General features: G+C 37.5%; 1 protein-coding gene across 1 annotated transcript in view; it reads left to right on the top strand.

Annotated features, from left to right (window-relative positions):
- Positions 1-19,146, top strand: part of LOC123677607 (biorientation of chromosomes in cell division protein 1-like 1) — a 198,353-nt gene that overhangs the window by 56,968 nt on the left and 122,239 nt on the right. The gene's annotated exons all lie outside the window — the stretch shown is intronic.

Raw genomic sequence — 19,146 nt, 5'->3', positions numbered from 1 at the left:
GAAGAGAAATCATGTTAGTTTATAATATACCACAGGAAATATTGAAGAACACTCACAATTGGAAATATCCTGGCTCGATGGAATTCAAAATAGCATAATAAATAATCCAAGAGAAAAGCCAACATTTTTCACACCAGGTATCACTTACTTTATACCGAAAGATTTTCAAAACACTATGGATCCATCAAAAAACAGACCTATAACGTGCCTTATAACAATATACAAAATCTTCACATCATGTTTACAAATGAAATAATGACAACACAGCAGAAAGGACCTTCCAAGAACACCTGGTAATAGATTCCATCATATGCAACCAAGCCTTCAAGAAACATGAAAACCTTTTCATGACATATTTTGATTATAAGAATGCTTTAGACTCACTTCGACATGGCTGGCTGACGAAAATTCTGGAAATATATAAGATCCAATCATTACAAATTTTCTGAAATTTGCAATGGGCAATAAGAAAACGAACGCCGAGGAAACGGCAAACGTAATAACCAGGCAGTTCCCAATTAAGAGTGGAATTTTCCAAAGAAACTCCTTGGTTCTGCTTAGCGCTGATCCCACTCCTTAAACCGTTGATCGCTACTGAAAAGGGTTTCGACATTAAAGGTAATAATATTACCACCACCCTCAATCATTTGCTGTACACACATGATTTGAAACTGATAACAGGCAATAAGAACCACCTAGAAATTATGGTCAAATGGGAAGTTTTTCAAAAGATGTAGGCATGGAATTCGGATTGGACAAGCGTCGATGAAGAATTCAAGATGAACCGATTACTCTTGCAAATGGACAGGAAATAGAAGCAATGAAATCGGATGATCTTTACAAATACCTTGGAAGGAAACAGAAACGACGAATCAACCACCAAAAAATGAAGCAAGACTTATTTACTGAGTTCTTTAGGAGAACTAAAAAGATTTCAAAAACAAACCCAACAGCAAGAACATGACGAGAGCTATCAATACATATGCATGTTCAATTCTAACAAACTCATTCGATATAGTTCCATGGAGCAAAGCAGACATCGAAAACCTGCAAGGCAAAATATGAACGCTGATGACAAAAGCAAATAAGCACCATCCAAAAAGCAGCATTGAAAGGACTACACTGCCAAGAAATAATGGAGGCAGGGGTCTGACGGACATCATGGAACTTGCTAATGGGCAGATAGAAAACCTACGGGAAGATATCCAGCAAGTATATCAGAGGTCTACAAAATACTGTGTAAAGCAGATGAATCAACAACTTCACAACTGCACAAGAAGCAATTTTCATAGTACCACTAGACAATCCAAGAAAAACTGCAAAGATGGAGAGACAAGCCACTACATGGACGACATTTTAACGAGGTGAACCAGGATCATCTCGACATTGAAGCGTCGAACTATAAATGTTATTATTATTATTATTATTATTATTGGTTAACATTAGGTGTGATGTATCCAAGATCAAGTGATCTCGACATGAAATTACTGCAAAAATATCATAAAGGATCGAACTATTACTGACGATCGATGCCGATATGGATGTCCAACGAATTAGACAATGTATCACGAAAGGATGTCAAATGTTTGCACTGATTGAATAAAAAGAGAGACACGATGCAGTAGAAAAGATACTGCACCAACAATTGACAACCATATTAGACTAATGCGTTCCGAAAAAATGCCATACTACAAAAACCAACCGGATACCATCCTGGAAAACGAACACTATAAACTGTAGTGGGATCGTACAGTTTTGACTGGTAAAAGAGACCCTCACAATAAACCAGATTTACTACTAGTCGATAAACATCAAAGGACAAATACTCACCGACGTAGTAAGACCAAATAACAACAACATGCGTCAAAAGGAGGTCGAAAAAATTTCAAAATATAGGGACCTCGAATTTCAGATAGAGCACCAGTGATAACTATTCCAATTATCATCTTAACAACTGGAATAGTAGCCAAAAATCTCAAGAGAAATATCAAGCAACTAGGACTTGGTGAGTATATATGTAATATATTACAAAAAGCTGTTCTTTAAGGTACTGCAAGGATGGTGAGAAAATTCCTAGGACGCACAATTTTCATTATTTTATACTTCTAGGATAAACTTTCAGTTATCAAAAATTCTTGGTGACATATTCCTCCTTATGACCTTACGTCTGACAGAGTGGTTGCATTTTCACACAAAATATTTGTTGATTTATTCGAAAACTATCAACATTTCAAAATGATCTTCTCCGAGAGGCGAAAATTCTCTGAGGTTCTCAATTTCTTTGTTATGCTCTGGTGGAAAGCCTTGATAAATAAATTCCAGATATTTTTATACTTATCCGACGCATTCTTCTTTTCATCCTTGCAGACTTCATTTTTACGTTTCCATCTTTTGTGAAGTTTTATGTGCAACGTCTGAAAATACGACGTTGTTGTCTTCATAGCTGTAAAGATCCGATTTTTTATCGGTACTGGGCTCCGCCAAACTATCAGTTCTGGACGGGACGTTCTATACAAAGTTTGGATCGTAAAAAGTTTCATCAGAGTGAATTTGGTTTATGAGTCCAGACTTCGAAATGTCCAGGGTGGCTACATAAGACCTAATATTCTGTTGATTGAATTCGATTGAGTAAATTTTGTTATCGTTCGGGCCAAATTGAATCCAAAGACATTAAATCGAGATCCTCTTCATTTTGATATCTTTAATTATAGTCGTGATCTAATGGATTAAGTTGCTCCAACGATAACAACGAAATTAATAACGAACCTAGGGAGAAATTATCAGAGATGTGGCATAATAATCCATACTGATAATCAAGGTGCTTTTAAGGCACTGATCACCCATGTCATATCAAACGAAAATCTATGGATTAGGCAAGAACAATAAGGTCTTGTCTTTATAGTCTAGGTTCCTAGTTCTTGGGAATAAAAGGAAATGAAGAGACCAATACTCTGGCTAGAAACTGAGTAAAAATGTCTCTTAATGACCCGTTACTTTTTTGTAGAATAAGAAAACTCTATTATGTTCTTTAGGGACTTAAATACTGCAAGATTCAAAAGGTATCAGCTGCATCTCCTCACTGGCTTTCCTACAGAGCATCTCAGGAAACACCTGAGAAAAATAAGGTTATCAGGTATTGGTTAGAGCAGATTTTGTGGGGAGGAGGAAGAAACTCTTGAGCACTCAATTACAGAATGCCTTGCCATTTTGAGTCAAAGTTGAATGATTTTGATTAGGAAGTTGTGGAGGTGAGGGATGTGAATAAGTCATCCTAGATACGATAGTTCATGAGAAGTCTTAAGGCCCTAATGACGTGCAAAAGTCTGGCTAGGAAGACTTGAGGATGCTACCTAAAAATAATGCGATAGAAGTAAGTCATGATTGTCAGACCGATAATAACTTATGGAGCAATGGTTTGGCATATCAGAACAAGTCAGAACAGCACGAGTAAAGTTCTGGATGCAATACAAAGTTAAGTCTGTGTTTCAATCACCGGAGATATGAGAAAGTGCCCAAAAAGGTCATTGAAGATCATTGCAGATCTTACACCTCTTCATATTGTGATAGATAGAGTAGCCATGAGGCCATTCTAAGGCTAACCAGGGAATTAGGAATCAGAGAGCCTGGTCCTCTTCGACCAATCACATAACACAGCGAACCTTCCCAGTGTCAAGATGATAAAACATAGCATCGAGAAAACCTCCACTACAAAACTAAGTAGAAAAAAATAGTGGGAAAGGGAGTCCACAATCCCAGAAAAAAAAGGATACCATTAAATAGTACACAGATGGTTCTGAAACCATGACAGGAACTGACGCTGAAGTATTCGAGACTGGCACCAAATGCTCCCTATTGTTAAGCAGCTGTCTGATTGTCTTTCAGGCTGAGGTACTTGCAAAAAGAAGATGTGTAAAAAGGATGTTCAGAAGGAAATGAGATATAGCGATATTTTCTAATAGCCAGGCAGCAATCAAAGCATTTAGCCCACATATCTTCGATTCTAAGATAGTTTTGGGTTGTCGAAGAACATTCAACGAAATAGGCAAGAATAACAAGGTCTTTTAAGTCTGGCCTCCTGATCATTTGGGAATTAAAGGGAATGAAGAGGCTAACACACTTGCTAGAAAAGGAGCACAAACACCTTTCTTTGGCTCAGAAGCTTTCTGTAGTAGAAGCAAATGTACCTATACACAGAGTTTCTGGAGAAGGAAAAGACCGAAAGATAATCACTCTGGAATATTCTTGGGTTGAATCATTCCAAAAAGTTTCTTCTAAGTTTCGACATTGCGAAATCTAAGAAGTATCTGGATCTCAGCAAGAGTTTACTGCACCTCCTTATTGAATTCCTCACAGGGCATTGTTACCTCAGGAAGCACCTCATGAGAATTGGTCTAGCAGAAAACGATGAGTGTAGATTCTGTGCGGAGGAAGAAGAAACTCCAGATCTCCTGGTGACGGAATGCCCCCTCATCGATAGCCCACGCAAAAAATGATTTGGACAAGAAACTTGTAGAAGTGAGGAAGCATCCTAATTGAAGCCATCCCAGATACTGGAGTTCTTTAAAACTCTGGAACTGGAAGGCAAGCTGTAGATCATCAGTTCGCTGAGCAATTGAATCCTGAATCTTACCCCTTACAAGATTATCAGTATTTTATTCAATTGAAGAAATATCCTTCATTCCCTGCCAAACTCACCGACAAACATCAAAATCATCCACGATAAATCACCGGAGAGGCATCGATCTGTCATCGAGAGCACGCGATTCTTCTTCCTTTTTATGGTCGCGAAACAAATGTGCCAACCTGAATCCCCCCCATTGAAATACATGTCGATCCATTTATAATTTTCATCGCAGGGCCATTCGTCTCAATTGGGCGTCGATTTATCAGAGTCGTACACGAAAATATGATACTTCGGAGAAGCGAAAGGGACGTATCTATTTTTCAGGACGTTATAGGTGCGGTATATCCTGTCAAAGACGACATATATTTTATGCGGCCGTTAACGCGGCTCTTTCATGTGAAAACCGGATGCAATTCGCCACCAAATGATTATTTAATGCGAGCTACTCGGCGAACAAAACACTACGATAAATAATTTATGTGTCTGAATTGCGCGACGTTACCTTTTCCAGTGGTATCCTGCGGGGTTTGTTTATTACTCTATGACAGTTTGTTTTGGTTTGGCTTGTGTCTTGTTTGTTTGTTTGGTTGCGAATTGGTTGTATTTCTGTTGCCTGTTTTTATTTTGGTGATACCATGTTTGTTTTGATTGAAAGCTCGCGTTTATGTGTTTGAGGATGTCAAAAAGGAGTTTCTTCGATTGAATGTTACACATTATATGTTTATGGATGTCGAGTATGCAGCTCAAGGGCTACATATGCAGTAACGCTAGAAAATAGTGGAGCATATTTTCTTCAGAATTGATCGATTACTCTCAGAATTACCTGTAAGGGTGACGTCGTCCTTCTTCACACAAGATGCTCCCATAAGCATTCTTCGTACGGCAGCTTCGGCCTTAGCTTTTTCTGCTGCTGAACACTTTTATTCTGTTTGGTTCAATAGTGCTCATGTCCATAAAAATGATGCACAGCTTAACGTTTCTATGAAAATTATCAGTGCAACTATTAGATCTACACCTTTACATTGGTTACCAGTGCTATACCATACACTTCCACCTCATATCCGTAGAAAGGTCTCAGTCAAGAAATCTGGGGATGAACTTTATTTCTACCTCAAATATCTTACCTCTCAGATACTAGAACTGTGAGATTAGAGTCACGCAAACCTTTATGGATTAATGCATTCTTTCAATCTAATGAAAGTGACATAAAAATTTGGCATTTGGAATGGAGTTCTTGTAATGTCTTCAACAAAAGTCTAATCTTTGATTCTTCAGAGAAAGTTCTAGGTTCCAATCTTCCTAGGAAAATTTGCTATTGATAACTCACGATGTGAGTGTGTCTTTGAAGAAACCATTGACCACTTGGTGAATACTTGTCCAATTTATAAATGTCATGGTATCATACGTTGAAATGTAATGATGTCCCGTTCACATTTCCTTTGCTAATAATACTGATATTACATCTACACATGCTTTGTTGTTTGAAGTTGATAATTTTCTGTATTGCTCTTTCTCAAAAGATATATCGATGTTGCTTTAGAGTTGTTTTTTTTTTTGTTTTTTTCATGGTGAATTCCTTAAATTTGGTATTTGACGGTTGAGTAGTGTTCCTTAAGCTGTTTTTCGTCCCAATATTATGTATTTTTACATTCTGTGCAAACATTTGACATCCAACCAAGATATGTTAGATTGTTTCGGTCGTTGGACACACATATTGACATCGATCGTCAGTGATAAGATGATCCTTCATGAAATGATTGCAAGAGTTTCTTGTTTAGATCACTTGATTTTGGATGACTAGTTCAAATGAAATATCTTCCATGTAGGGGCTTCTTCCTCCATATTTTTTATTTTTCTGGGACTGCCAGACAATTGTTTTTGTCAGTCATTTGTAGATGATTGTAAAACGTATCAAGCGTAGAAATACCCATGTTCGGTAGTTACAGAATTCCAACAAATCAATGCTTCTCTCCTTACCACGACACGATAAGACTTTACAACACATCCCTACTTCTCTTGGATCACCCTTTCTTAACCATGCTTTTTCGAAATGTACTCTGTACCTTCTGGGCAGCATGAGACTATCTACAGATGGAATTTACAAAAAAAATGAGGTCTGAAAAATGGAAACAGCAATCAATTGCTATGTAAATATTCAGAACTGACTAGCCTATGAAGCAATCTTCTATGAAATCCTCAGGATAGGATCACGAAGACTTTCATTGATTATGAGGAAGGTGATATCCTTGTGAACTGTTGAACATGATTCAGAACTAGAGATCGCAGAGGTTCTAGTCCACCAAACCTAACATTTATTGTAATCTAATTTGCCGAGCGAAGCTGTTTCTTTCGGGTCCTAGGCTTTGAACATTCAGGGAACTGAAAAGGAAGAAAAAGTCTTTTTTATTTTTATCCCCCTCCTGAAATCATGTTGTCTTTAGAAGATTCTGAAGGTTGCAAGCTTTCGAAAAAATACGCTGAACTCTGCTTCTACACGCGTTCAAACACAAGGGATGAAATCGGTCAACGTCCTGAATCTCCTAGAACTCCAATCATTCATCGAAACTATTGCTCTCCGTGGAGAATTTGCAACAATTTATATGTGAGCCGCTACATCATGCGACCACCATAAGGGGCTAGACAGGGTCATTGAGATCTGCGATTCTCGAGAACTTCATCTACGTGCTCGTCCCCTAGGAGCCGAATCTAAATTGGCCCTGATTTGGGGTTTCGATCCGCCATTTCTCATGTTAATTCCGCAACAATAATTCGTTACAACCAGTATTTCAGAGGAGCAATTATTCTATATCAACCGGCTGCGTTGTGGGAGTCTATTATACCGATCCTGATGGAGGTATTGTTCTTGTTCCCGATGTAGGATCGTTGCCTGGAGACTTTGCCGGAGCTGACACAATGGCGTGAATTCTACGGTTGTTCAAGTGGTGGAGAGTTTCGAGTGAAATCGTTATTTTCGTGTGTTCCGTAGACGTGAGATGGGATGGATCATATTTTGAGTGTTGTTGAGCTGAAATCGTTCCTGGAATGTCTGTAGTACTTACTCTTCTCTTTTGTACCTTATACTATGGTAACGCTCACCAGTTCAATTTAGAAAATTCGATGAAACATATTCTTCAATTCGCCTTAAACCAGTCTGATGGTTTGTATGATTCATCTCAAATCGATTTGGATTATAACATGAAGAGGTTTCGAGGAAATTGTCTTTTTCTTGTCTTCATGTTCTGAAGACTTAACGTCATACGGTGTTCTGCAGGAATTCATTCTGTGTTTACTGCCGCTTATAATATTTGGGAATTATTTCAATTTATATCTGCTAGCTCAAAATATAATCGTCCAACTTTGTAGGAGTTTGGAATGACTATCGAAATTTGCTGTGGTGATTTAGGTAATTCTTTTCCCTTGATTGCGATCATCAGATTGTCCAGGTCCTTGGATGGTGTTTCAAAACCTCAGATTTCTGATAAATACTCAGATAATAATCACAGGGTCTTGATTCTGAAAAGTGCAGAGTCCTAGTTGTATGAACTCGTTTGAGAATCACCTTGATACAATCAACACGTCTTTTGATTCAAGAAAAGAGAAGGAGTTTCGAGAAGGGGAGAAAACCAAAATAAAAAAACTCTGGCAGAATCTTCCAGAGACGGATCATCTCAGAAAGTTAGTTTGGAACTTCAAGTCAGCAACATTTCTTCAATGAGATGGCTTTTTCGCAGGTTAGTGCCGCTTCAGAACGCAACTTTTATGAGGGTGTAACCTTCTCGAAGCCATCCCAGCTACTGAAATTCATAAAATCCCTGAAAACTAGAGAGGAGGTCGAGCTGTAGATGGTACAATGGTCCTGATGAAAGTTTTGATGGGGGACACAATAGTACATATAACCTCTTGACATTAATCGGCCATCTGATATAGAACGATCTGGAAAGGAATTGGGTCTACTAGACTATTCATAACATAATATGCCTTCATTTATAGAAGCGGTTTATCACCACGAGAATACATTCTGATGAATAAATGAAAAGTCTACGAATCGCTAGAGTATGAAGGCCAATTTTTTCGGAGGGAATCTTCAAACGAAGTTAGGAGGGGTATTTTAATTCGATGAGGTTATCTTGACAAACGAAGTTCAAGAGCGCACGTTGTAGTAGGCATCAGATAAGAGATTTCCCCTTTCCTAGTTGGGAGAAATGGTCCAGAAGAAAAGGGGCAAGAAGAAGAGGTAGAAGGGAGGTGAAATTCAATCAGATCGCTCTTCTGGAAACCTTTATTATCCGGATGATGTTCCAGGGACAGATTTTGTTAGGAGAATCTTGAAAGGAAAGAGGAAAAATATGAAGACACGGGCAAAGCAACTCGAATTGAAAAATAGAACGATCGAGCATAGGAAGATGGTAAAGATGAAGAGCGGTTCAAGTACAGACCCCTTTCAACCAGTTGGTGTTAACAGGAAAAATGATATCATGAAGCATAACATTATTATTATTATTTGAACTGGAGTCGTTGTGTCTCGGTAAGCCTGCCTGTTCTCTACCCCACTCATTCATGGAAATCCAAGGAGGTCGTCAATGGCGTTGATAAAGCTGACAACCTCCTTAGGGGCCTTGGCCGTTACCTTACGGGTATCCAGGACAGGCTTCCCCATATGAATGGTTCTTAGGCCAGCCACCTCTGGAAACTTGCATACCATGTGTTCAGCTGTTGCTGCTTCTGATCCACAGAGCCTGCAAATCTCATCTGCTGACTTTCCCAAACGGTACAAATGATGTTTGTACAGACAGTGCCCTGTCAGCATTTCCACCATCACCAGAAGCCCAGCTCGTGACAGCTTCAAGAGCTTTCTGGCATAGGTAGGTGAAATCTTGAAATCTTGAAATGAATTTCTTGGCCTGAATGAGTCCAGAAGTGTTTGTCCAGTGGGTTATCCTGTTATTCAACTCCCATTGCTGGACTGCTGCCTTATATTGGTCTTTTCGTAGCCTACAAAGAGGCTCAGGTTCAGCAGGTGTTAACCTTGATGCACTTTTTGAAAGTTCATCGGCTTTTCCGTTTCCTTCAACACCACAGTGCCCTGGTTCCCATAGTAGAGTCACTCTATTTCCTCTGACCAGTTGCTTTATGGTGTTAAGGCACTCCCAGGTCAACAGATACTCCTGGCAGTACGATTCCAGGGATCTTGACGCATACAATAGGTTTAGCCACACTGTATAGATCTACATTCAGCACTAATAAATGTAGTTAATACGCTGAACATCCCTCTGGAGTTTCACTCTTCACCCAAAACTATTATTTTCGCAAATCCTACCATACCCTTAAGAACATTCTTCATTCCCCTTCCTCCTGAATAGAAAACCCATCTGCGGTTTATACGGCAGTCATCAAGGCTCGAACCGAAAACTTGGAGTAACGTGTGTTCCTAATTTCGAAAATGAATAATTAAAATTTAAGAGCGCGTCCATTTAACGATCTCTCCCCCCCCTTCGAATCTAACCCGTCACGGTGGAATGTAATCCAAGTAACCCGCGTTTAATGAACGAAAATTATGCTGCGAAGCATTCCACATTAACACCACGTGCCGCACCGGGCTAATTGGTTTTTTGTTTCGCCGTTTTACACGGTCATCAACAAAGATAATGAATATTATTTAGGGCTTCATCTATGGCTGCTTGTTGTCAGGTGTTGTGTTTCGACCTTTATAATTCTTAGGGAGTTGCAGAAGTTCTAGACTTGCATGATTCATGGGTTCAACACACAGTGCGTCATCTAACTTTCATGATTTTTATTTGGCTTTCAATGGCGAAGTATTCTGTGTCCAGATGATTAAAAGTTTTTTCTTCCTCTCCACTCCTATGCACTTGTCAGTTTTTGATGGCTCTTTTCATATTAGGTGCTTACTGATGTGGCAATTATTTCTGAGGAATATCGTAAGGAGGTGCAGAATTTTTTGACTGGGATTCAGATACTCTTCAGATCTTGAAGTACAAAGTCCTTTAAGACCTTTTCAGAGAGAGCCATCCTTGAAAGATTTCGCCGGAGTATCTCTATTAGGGGTTTGCGTTTCTTTTTGTCGAAACTCTTTCTATTGGTGCATTGATCAGCATTTGGTGCCTGCATCAAATAATACACTTTTTAAAATTCCATTGGTTCATTTTTGGTAGAGGTGATTCAAAATACATGGTAGGATACTACTAGTGTGCCTGCCCTATAATTTTCAGCGACGGCTCATATTGTGGTTGTTAAACTATCTAAGTCACATTTACTAAGATGACAAAGATATTCTGTGGACGGGATCTAAGCCTTAAACTTAAAAATCGCCTTGTGAGATTTTACGTGCTGTCAATTCTTTTCTACGAAATGGAAGTGTGGACATTGAAGAAGATCGATACCAGAAGGATAGAAGCATTAGAGAATAGAGAGAGTAACGAATGTGAAGATTTTGCGGAGAATGCAGAAAGAGATGAAAGAGGTACTGACTATAAAAAAGCGCAAACTGCAATACCTAGGACATATGAGGGGAGATAGATACCAGTTGCTACAGCTTATTGTCCAGGGAAAGATAATAGGCAAAAGATCGATAGGAAGGAGGAGAAACTCATGGTTGGAGAACTTGAGAGAATGGTGCAATTGCAACAACTGCCAATTGTTTGGATCTACAATATCGAAAATAGGCATTGCTCTGATGATAGCCAAACTTCGGAACAAAGACAGCACCTGAAGAATAAGAAACTATCTTATTTACCTTTTCATGGTATTACTCATGAAATTTTGTCTTAGAGAATCCCTTTCCAGCTTTTCTTTACTTATATTAATGAAAGTTAGTTATTTTCAATGCTTACGTTTCTGATCATTTGGTCACAAAAAATTCGATAGTCTCAACATACAAATGTTCAAAGCCATCTCATTTTGCATTGGCCTCTCCGAAGATGCAGCGATGTTCTTTAACTCTTTCCTCGACTACCGCCTTCAGATAGTTTTTTTAATGATAAACTATCCACAGGCGTTTATTTCAGGGCTAATATTGTTGATCATTTATGTCTCACAATTCATCATTTACTTTGAGCACCCTACTAAGCAGGTGATGGACAAATTTATATAACATTTTCATCCTGATGAAGTCAATCACGCTGTAGCTGCATTGGATTATGATTTGAACATTATACTTGTTATATCCTCAAAGAACTGTTTGTAGCTCAAGGCTGGGGAAACTCTTGCTATGATTGTTGGAAGGAATTTGACAGATAAAGGTTTGAAAATTTTAACAAGTTAGTGATAATCGGTTACGACAGTGTGGAATTCCCTATGTAGGTTAAAAACTTGGGTGTGTGGATTGACCAGGATTTGAGATTCACTGATCATATTTCTGCCTGCTTACAAAAATCATACAGTTTGTTGAGATTGATTCACCAAAACTGTGAATTTTTGAACATTGAATTGAGAAAACTGTATTGCGATTCATTTGTTCGATCACATTTAATTTATGCAGATTCTGGTTACAATATTTGCTTGAATGCTGATGAACAAAGAATACAAAAAAGCCAAAATTTATGCCTAGGTCTGATTTTCGGCATGAAGAATATGAAATAATCAGTTACACACTCCGCATCGTCAACTGGCTTAACATTAAAAATAGAAGACTTTTTCACTCCACTGCTCATTGGAAATTATCAACACTAAGACCCCTCTGTACCTATACAATAAAATTACTTATCGTTCTGTCTGAGGTTCACAACTTGAACATTCGTTTCAAGGGCACCTTGACGGCACCTATTGATTTTAGTGAATTATTCAAACGATCTTTTCCATATAACACAGTGGTGCAATGTGTTAACGACCTACCAATTTATGTCAGTGCTATTAACATCAGTGAACGCCTTTTCAGGATTTCACTTTTCAACTTGCTGTTTGATGTTTTAACAGGGTTGATTTGATATTTTAGATGTTAGGTTTATCGAATTATTTTTTATTATCTTTTCCATTCGCATATTCATAATTCATATTTTTTTTTATTCCTCTCAAGAATAAGATGGATTGTACATAAATACAAAAATAGGCAACTTTGTGTCTATTACTCCACAATAATATATCTTTATGATATATTTGGTTTATTTTTATCTTGGAATATAATGCCAATTCTGAAAATGAGAAAATTAATAATCAACCAAAACAAAATTCAAAATAACTAAAACTGTACAAATTGAGTAAACGATTAACAAATTGAATAACTAAATTAACATAAAGACAGACGTATGTTTCGGAATTTTTGTATTCAATAATACAATTTTTCCTCATCAGTGGCTTATAATTCAACAAAATTACTGAATTAACAACTCACCACTTGTATTTCTACTTCACAAAAATTGCAATTGAGAAACTTCAAACTAACTGAACGTTACTGTTTCTCTAGTAAGGATTCACAGAGTAAGAAATAACTTCTACTAGTCATAGATGTCTTCCTTGTTATTCTCATGAAATACATATAAAAATGGACATTTACGATTGAAAAAACAATTTTAGAAATTCTGAATTTATCCTTTGGTTGATAATGAATCTTAATCAATAAATTATTACTTCAAATTGAACCTTTAGAATATGGATTGTTTTTGCTCATTTTCGGGGCGGATTTTGGTATAGGAAATGCTACGGATCACAGATAAGATCGAACAAATGTAATGAATCTAGCCTTTTCCTACCTTTTTTGTATATAAATACTTGTTATCTCTAACTGAAGGAATAAAGACCTTTATCCGCTGATAAGATGATACTACTCCAAACTCTGTTCTACCTATGAAACATGCCGTTTTGACCAACAACACCATAACTTATACATCGATCCCCCCTCAAATCTATCAGCCCAACATGTCAAATTTAAACCGTTATAGAATAGACTGTGCTAAATAATTCAGCAACCCAAGCTTTGGCTTCTGTCTCCTCCAATAATGTTTATGTAGCACCTGTCTCACCTTCTCCAGTGAATTATCGATTAGAACTGACAATTGATACAGCTACCATGGCATGTTACACGGAAACAGTAACATCCTTCGTCCTGATTATGCGACAGGATAAGGAACTAGGGTGACGAAGGGTTTGCGGTAACTGATGATATTAATTTGGGATAGGGGTTGGTTGGATCTACGAAATGTGGTACAACTCAGATTGGAGGCAGATTTGGTGGATATTGCATAAGGGACCATAAGGATGATTAAACAGTTTATCATGGGTGAGTGAACTGAAATAATTATGCCAAGGGCTGTTGTGTAGAGTTTTCATTATGAATGTATTTGCGCAAGCAATATGACATTCATATTAGGCAGTAGTGAATGGATCATCTTTGTCTCATTTACATATACGTACAACTTTGCTTCCGACGTTTTTTTCACCGAATTCGAGACTGGTTATACATTTTCGATTCAAAGTATGGTCCATGGCTGGCCAATATTTTATCCTATCTTTCGGGCAGCGTACAAATTCCGCGTAGAAAAAATTAGTCATCTTTTGAACCGATCCACGAATAGACCCAATTTTTTACTTCCTCATAAGACTGGAAGCCATTCATCGAAGTGATCGTTCAAGGGAGCAACGTCTGGAGAATACGGCCAATGGAGTAGGACTTCACCGTTTCCAAATATGGTCAACTTTCACATCATGGGGTCGAGCATTTTCAAGCTGTAAAATCACTTTATCATGATTCTTGTAGTATTGCGGTCGTTTGTCTTTCAATACTCGGCTTTTGAGCGAACTTTATCGAACACAATTAATGCTTTGGCATTAATTGCGTTCGATAGAGATCACCTGTGATTGTTTCAGTGGGTTTTAACAACTCGTAATACACTATGCCGAGCTGGTCCTAACAAATATGAGCATGACTTTGGAACCGTGAATGTTTGGGTTGGCTGTCGACGTGGAAGCATTGTCGGGATATCCCGATGTTTTCTGCGCTTAGGATTATCGAAATGAACTCATTTTTTGTCTCCAGCTACAATCCATCCCGTCTTTGCCTTGCAAGTAGCTGTTCCGAAGCAAACAAAAGCCGTTCAACATCTCTCGGCTTCAACTCGTACTGAAACCAATGTCCTTGTTTTTGAATCATTCCCATGACTTTCTGGCATTTTGAAATGGTTTGTTACGTCACTACCAATGATCCTGACAATTCTTGTTGCGTTTGACACGAGTCTTGATCAAGTAATACCTCCGATTCTGCATCTTCGTAAACCTTCTCTCTATCACCGCTATGCTGGTCTTCGACGTCAAACTCACCGTTCTTGAAGCATTGAAACCACTCTCGACACATTCTTTCACTAATAGCGTCATCATCATATGTATTTTAGATCATTCGATGATCCCCAGCCGCAGATTTCTTCATATTAAATCAGAAAATCAAAACCTCCCGCAAATGACGAGAATTTGGCTCGTAAGCTGACATGTTTAATCGAGAATAACTTCATGAAGCAGACACAAACCGACTTTTAGATAGCGTCATGTTTACAAAAATCGAAGCTTATTGTATGATATCTATGATCTATTTAATTCGACTACCACTTACTGCTATAGCTATTCATTGCACAACGACGGAAGCAAAGTTGTACACTATTCAACTTATGTTGACGATCAAATTTTCTGTAAAACATCACTATTTTTTATTCGACTGTTATCAGCAAGTGTGAAAATTAGTTCAGGTAGTAGAGATCAGGTGGATTCGACTCCTCCAGGGATTTAAGAGGGTGCTAATATCGCATCACTGAACAGAAAAGTTTTTATGCACCATGGTTGTTGAGTTGATGCCCTAGGGTGATTTACAAACCTTCGGACCAGAGGCCCTCTCAGAACATGAACATCTACTCGAAGCCCTTGGTATATAAATATCTGTTCGAACACTTAAAAAATTGAATGAGGTTTCTACAATGTTTACACTACTGTCGGATATTCCAAAAAAGCAGATTCTGAGCAAGAAAGTGCTCAGATATTGAGGGTATCAAGTGAAAGAATATTTCTGGAGGTATAGAAGATATAGAATCTTCATTATTTGAAGAATTATTGGGAGAATAGTAAACACATAATATTTTAATGGGCTTTTTATGAACGTTTAGATCACTGAGTTGTCATCGTCAAATCTATTTACCGATGTACCAAGTAAATTACAAAAACATATAAACTGGCCAGGGTAATAAATCTAATCTAACCTACTATTGGCTACAACTATTGCGTGGCTATTGTTCACCCCATCAATTAAGTGAATTGAATAATGGGTTATTAATATGAATGAGCATTTATTGAGCGAATTATCTGTCTAATGAAGTATTCAATGATTTTTTTTGTTTTATTTCATTTGGTAATGAATTTCCATCAAGTGAGGATCAAAATTAAATCATTTATCTCTCTCTTTCTATACCTACTATTGTAGTCAGAAATATTCTCAGAAAGTATTTTGGAATTTTTAATGATTTCTCTGATTGAGCATGTCCAGTTGTTAACAAATGGAAAAGGAGTTTGTGTGCATTTGTCTATATTAATGTTTTTCATAAAGCTCATATGTTTCTTGTGTTTAGTGATAATATCCCTAGATAACTTTTGACAATTTGTGCATTTAATTCCGTAGATACATGAATTTTATTTCTTTCTATTTTTGAGTAAAGTATTAACGAAATATTGTTCAGGATCACAGAATAGAAGTTTGATGAACCACTGCAAAACAATTAATCGACTATGAATAACGAATGGATGTAGGATCCAGTTACTTATTGTTTCCCTGTAAATAATTGCGATGGTCAATCGGATGCTTGGAGACCTATTAGTTTCTTTTAGTGTCGAGGGCATGACAGTTTCAATTGATTTACAGGGAACGAATCGTTATTGTACATAATGTAAAAAGGATGTGTTATTCTTCGAGGTGTCGAAGATATGTCAAGAGTTGTAAATCTTGAAGATATTTATTAGGGGGTTGATGAAGTTCGAAGACAACACGGTCGTGCCAGATGGTTACATCTGTTTTCTCAGGTTCTAGTCCTTCTAGAATATTCGATTTCCAGGAATCCGCGAAGATCTTTGTGGGCGGTACGGTAAAGCTCTTATTGGACGACATGGGGATGGTACTTTCCCCTAAGGGTGTGGCCAAGACGAAAGAAGGGATATTCGAGACAGGGTAGTTCCAATCGGCAGAGAGCACAGTTCAAAATTAAACCGAAGACGGGTACAGACGGTACAGTTCAAATTAAACCGAAGACGGGTACAGACGGTACAGTTTAACTTAAGTCGAAGTAAGAGTAAGTTCGGTCGGTCAACTTAAGACGTAAGAAGAAAAGACGAAAAGACGGTTCGCGGACTAGATTAAGACGAGTCGCGAACAAATTAAAGACGAGACGACCGAAAACTTGAAGTACGACGAAGACGTGATAAACGAAGTTTCGAGTAATCAAACTAGAGTTAAAGACGAAATTCAGTACCGTAGTGAGAAACTTCTAATTAAGACGTAATTAGGATCTTATCAATACTGAGTTTGTACTGTATAATTGTGGCTTTGTAAATAGATGGAAATAATTCAAAAGAGTTTAATCATTACAAATCCAACAAAGTCACGGAGAAAAAGACGAAAGGCCAAGTAATCGAATCATACCTCTAGACGATCGATTAACCAAGCCTACATGGATGCATAATTTTATGCAATATCCCGAGACAAATAGATTTTCTCCTGTCCAAGACCATTTACATAATCAATTCATCTTCTCTCTCGTGCAATGGCCACAACTCCAAACTGAAAATGTAACATCATGGACGTCTCCCAGGAGGTATAGAAAATTGACGTTCGAAATTCAATATCAACCTCGGTTGAAATTGTCTGGTCAGATAATATGTGTACGATGTCATTTACTCTCCCATAAATTCTCATTTGTGATGCCCCTGGGCGACTTGTGGGTAACATTGAATTTTGTTTGCAGCCGCCACTGAACGTAAACGAAAGAAAACCTAATATAGAGAATATTAGTTTTGGCATATTCCGTTTACCTGAAATGAGATTTTGTTGTTGAATCTTTGTTTTATAGAGCTGAAGATGATAAAGATAAAGTCCTGAATTTTGAATTAAAGAATACACTGTTTATTATGAAATATATGTGATACAAGAGAAACTTCTCGAATATACTATTTGCAAGTACATATTCAAAACTAAAAAAATATGACTGACCGGCCCACACCTTTCATGTAAGAATTGGAATGGAGTAATAAACATAGATAGAGGGAGTATACGCAATTTTTACATGTCCCCAACATGGTTAGAATACGTTGTTGGATTGTGATATATCATCAAATCCACAATTTTACTATATCATTATGAACATATATTATATTAAATAAAATATATTTATTTGAGTGATTTCCGATAAAATATGCAAATTTGAATATTTGGAATCCAATATTTTTCCTAATTGTCGAATTTATAATAAGCAGAATATTTATTATTTTCTGTATCTACCTGCTGAAATCCAAGGTTTGGCAACTTTTGCTCTCCTAGTGTCATCCGTTGTTTCACGTCCTTTGGCGCGCTTGAAGTTTGTTTTCTGAATTTCTAAGATATTTAGGTATCTATTCCGATATATTTTGAGTGAATATGAAACGTTGATTCACCTTGGGACATGAAAGGGTGCGTTTTTTGTGGAGAAACTCGCGAATTGAGTGAAATATCGTATCACTGACATGTTTTCATTTCCGCACGCTTCATGTCAAATTTGATAGTTCATGTTGTGTGCAAAATTTGCTTACTGAAAATGACATATGCTCCCTCTATCTATGTTCATGACTTTGAGAATTGGATTGATCAGTTTTGGAGTTTAGGATGAGGTCATTCATTTTCGAGGGATATTCAATTCAGAAAAACTAAGTCCTCTAGTCATATGCAGAAATTTTCATGGTCTGTTTTGCCCCCTCAGAGCTGTTCTCGCTAGTTAGAGAGTTCTAATGAACTCCAGTGTCTAGGATGACTTTAAGGAGGTTACATCTTTACTTCAACAAGTCTCTTGTCCAAAGCATTCCATCACCAGGTGATCCGGAGTTTCATCCTCATCCCTTCAGAATTTGCACTTGTTGGTTTCTGCAAAACTCATTCTCATGAGCATGAGGAGCTTCCTGGGGTGGCAATGCCCTGTAAGGAATTCAGTGAGGAGTGTATCTTTTCAAAATATCAACTTTGACCTTCTGAAAACAAATAATTGAGTTTATAAACTTTGATCTTTGAATTTTTCGTTAATGTTATCAGAATATCGCTCAAGTTGAAATGGTTTTGTGTATTTCACTGTCGTCTCGAGGATATAATCAGAAGTATTCCAAACATCACTAATATAGATTCCATAAATTCTGAGGTTGATAAAATCCAGGATTTTTGACAATTTCTAAATAAAATCGGCTAGATGTTGAGTTCAGATTTACTTCCAAGAGGACAAGGTGAAAACATTGACATTCAAATCTAATGGCCTTCTATAAAACACTCAAATTTACATAATTTCCTTAGTATACACCAGGATACG

Source organism: Harmonia axyridis, chromosome 4 (assembly GCF_914767665.1).
Source record: "Harmonia axyridis chromosome 4, icHarAxyr1.1, whole genome shotgun sequence".
NCBI lineage: Eukaryota > Metazoa > Arthropoda > Insecta > Coleoptera > Coccinellidae > Harmonia > Harmonia axyridis.
Note: the sequence above shows the minus strand (reverse complement) of the source record. Positions and strands in the feature narration are given on the sequence as shown.